The sequence below is a fragment of the Gasterosteus aculeatus genome, chromosome 13 (genome assembly GCF_964276395.1).
Source record: "Gasterosteus aculeatus chromosome 13, fGasAcu3.hap1.1, whole genome shotgun sequence".
NCBI lineage: Eukaryota > Metazoa > Chordata > Actinopteri > Perciformes > Gasterosteidae > Gasterosteus > Gasterosteus aculeatus.
Genome location: NC_135701.1, coordinates 12,903,969 through 12,907,490, shown reverse-complemented (window position 1 = coordinate 12,907,490; position 3,522 = coordinate 12,903,969). Strand labels below are relative to the sequence as shown.

The window sequence follows — 3,522 nt, the reverse complement described above, 5'->3', positions numbered from 1 at the left end:
CAATCGAGCACGCTTTTTCAATTCGTCAATTTTTTTCATCTTTATGCATTCAATAATATATGATGATTCCTGGCTGGGTAAGCATTACATTTTTCTGAAATCCATGAGATGTTCTTTTGTGTTATATCTCATGTTCAAATATAGATTTAACAACACAAATGATGCTCTTTTCACCAACAAGAAATAGTTTCAGCTCACAACGGCTACTGCACACCCTGAGCAATTCCTTGGAGGGCAGGAAACATTTCTTACTTCAGAGAGAGAGAGATGTTCCTTTCCTTGACTAGATTTTTAATGCCAATGGGGCTAGATTGTCTGCGATTGTCTGGCGACCAGTCCAAGGTGAACCCTGTCTAACGGCCGAAGTTAGCTGGGATAGACTCCAGACCCCCCGCGACCCTGTGTGCAGGATAAGCGGTTTGCAGATGGATGGGGCTAGATTGTAATCGCTAAACTACTTAGAGAATACAAAAGACAACTAAATGTCCAATAACTAGATTCTGCCTGTGGTGAAGAACAAATACTAAAATGTAAAAAAAAAAATCAATATTTGTCTTTGTTAAAGTATTATATTTGAAATAAAATTAAAAACGTTCATTTGTCCAGGCAAACTGTTCCTTCAAGAACTACGTCCTGTGAAGAAAATGCTTTCTTTCTCCCTCCTTTAAGCACCTGTAGGCTTAACAACGTGCATTTCCACTGGGTGACAACTGTCAGAGAAGCTGACAGTACAATTCATACCAAATCATTACAAAGAAGGATTCATCACAAAGAATGCTTAAAAAAATATTATACAGTATTCAATTGAGGATTATTGAACCTACATAAACATGTTTGAGTCCCAGAGCTCATCATGCAGTATTCATGCAGGATTAACAGTCACAGTATTTAGACTATTGTGATTTTCACTTCAATTTATTACGCTCAGTGTATTAGTGCATTATGCAGACCACAGCAAAGTCTTACTGCAGAAACAAGTTGACTTTATTTGTATGTTCATCACTTGAGTGCAACCAGCTTTGTGTCAGCCCACATGGTAACATTACAGGAGAACAAAGCTGTTCCCTGCTTTCCCTTTATTTTCTGTCATGTCCAAAGTCTGTTTTATTTGGCATTCAAATAAAACAGTCATAAATCATCTTTCACTAAATATCAAATCAAAAATGACACCACTTTTCCAAACACAGGGCAATTTATTTGCAGCCTCTACATTCATGCCATACATAAGCAACTTTTTTTTTGTTTGTCAAGTTGAGTTGGAATAAATCAAATTTGTATCTTTGTTTGGGTTACATGGTTGACAAAAAGCAAAGTCAAATGACTACAATGCTTTTGAGTATTAGGTTAGCAAAAAGGATCTCCTTTATCATGTCAAACACGGTGGATATCAATGTCAAAATATGTCATCTTGGTTTCTTATTTGGGTCTCCAGTTGGTGCTTTTCCAGCGCTCTGCTTGAGGAAACAGGGTAACTCAGGTCCCCAGAGAAACACTTCCAACTTCTAGAGGCCGTCCAGAAGTAGGGCATGCAGCTTTAGTTTAACCAGGAGGCTATTTCTGTAAATCCCCCCCAAAATACAACATAAAGTACAGTTGCAGGTGCATGATACAGGTGGAAAGGTGGCACAGTATCAATGAGTCTGGCAGTATAGTGTCAGTCATGAAACCAACCAAATTTATTTTCTTTCCATTTTAAAGTATTATGATCTGTTCTATTTCCCTCTGACAGTTTTTTCAGAACCACCATAACAGTTTCTCCCAAGAGGAAACTGATTTCCTTATGCCAAAGGGGAGGGAAGCAGTCCTCCTACCAGCCTGATCCATCTCTTATTTTCTTTTATTATGATGGTAAAACAAATAATGTGGTATCTTTCCCATTATGAGGGGCTGCATTTTATTTTAGCTGCTATGCACCAACTTCAAACCAATCTGCAAAGGAATTAGACTTTATTATATATTGATACATTTAAAGTACATTTTACAATATTTACATGATGCTTGCGTTTAGTGTATTTACTGTGGGGTTAACACACACCATTTATGTGAGTGAAACATAATATTTATCACCTTCACTGTAGTATAAATGTGGGTCATAATTAAACACAATCAGTGCATCATGTGGTTTATATAAAGACACAGATCATAAAAACATTAAACGCTATGGTAAGAAATATGAACTTAATGTAGTCTTAAGACAAAAGGACACACCTGCATGAAGATAACCAGCCATTCGACTGCAAATATTTCCTGGGACTCAACAACTGCCTTCATCTATCTTCATTAATATTTACTTCATTCAGTTTATCACAAATCCTCATAGCAGTTTTTGTGTCCTTTCCCATACTCCTTTCCACTTTGCTATTCATTTGTGATAATATATTTCATATAAACAAATATGTGTTTTGGAGGAGGTAGTTAGATCCTTAATAAATCCAGAAGTAAGGGGTTTATTCTTTATAGTAATGTTATTTTTAAATGTCAAAATGACTTCATTAGTTTATAAAAAGCTAGCCGCCACAAAAAGACCACGTGATCTAAAAACATTCATGATATTGTGTAAAATGTTCATATTCTTTAGATGTAAAATTTATATTTACAAAATATTTAGATTATCTCTCAAGTATCCAGTAAAGCTGAATGCAGTGGACTATAAAGTACAAAGTAGCATAAAAATAGTAGGACTATAGTATAACTAAAAGTATAAAGTAGGATACAATGGAAAACAAACATGTCAAGTACCATTACTTTTACGTTATCAACAATCGTGTGCATGGTTACATTGCTAAATTCTGTTACTATCTTTAAAAATGTATAGTAAACAAAGCCGGATGGTAGAAATCCCGACTCGCGCGGCTCCCGCGCTACTGCCTCTTTAAATATCCCTTCCAGTCCGTTGCCCCGGTAACCCGGAAGTTTCACGTTCTCCACGCGCTTCGGAGCTCAGAGTCCTTCCTGTTTAAGACGTTTCAAGGAAGCAGCAGCAGCAGCAGCAACGACTGGACAGTCGCGTACGCTGGTGGTGCGTGAGTCGAACAAAACGCATGCTCGCGTGCATCTACTGCAAACACCTGTTCCTCCCACACACGTGTTCTGTGCCGGTGAAACGACCGTGAAAAAAACGCACTAACGTCTCACTGTAACGTTTGCCCGCCCGCCAGCATTGCCTCCACAAAAGGGGACGACTGCTCACGTTGCGCGAGTTTGTTTTGAAACAACACGAAGTATTTAGAACAGACGTTGACGTCTTAGCGCCCGCGGAGTGGCTTTTAAAAGCACAATGAACTCCGCCGCTAACAGTTAACGGTTACACGTTCCCGAGCAGTGACGTAGACAGACCGCGGTCACGTGTTACCGCCGTGTGGCGCGTCCCCGCCCCGTTTAACACAGCGGGCTGTGAGCCCGAAGCCCGCGCAGCAGGGGAGGATCCAGCAGTCAGGTGTTGCGTTTGGCTCGCTGCCACTTAGCAGGTCCCACAAGCTGTGAGGCAATTTCCCGTCTACTCTGTGGTAAATTAAGAAGGGA

The 3,522-nt window shown here is 39.5% G+C and overlaps 1 protein-coding gene across 4 annotated transcripts in view; it reads left to right on the top strand.

Moving 5' to 3' along the window:
* Positions 1–2,841: 2,841 nt before the first annotated feature.
* Positions 2,842–3,522, top strand: part of arb2a (ARB2 cotranscriptional regulator A) — a 133,117-nt gene continuing 132,436 nt past the window's right edge. For 2 of the 4 annotated variants that reach the window (XM_078087605.1, XM_078087603.1), the window contains exon 1: positions 2,842–3,019. The gene's annotated coding sequence lies outside the window, so the exon portion shown is untranslated. Of the gene's footprint in view, positions 3,507–3,522 lie in introns of all 4 variants that reach the window. The other 2 variants (XM_078087606.1, XM_078087604.1) reach the window with 1 other exon arrangement.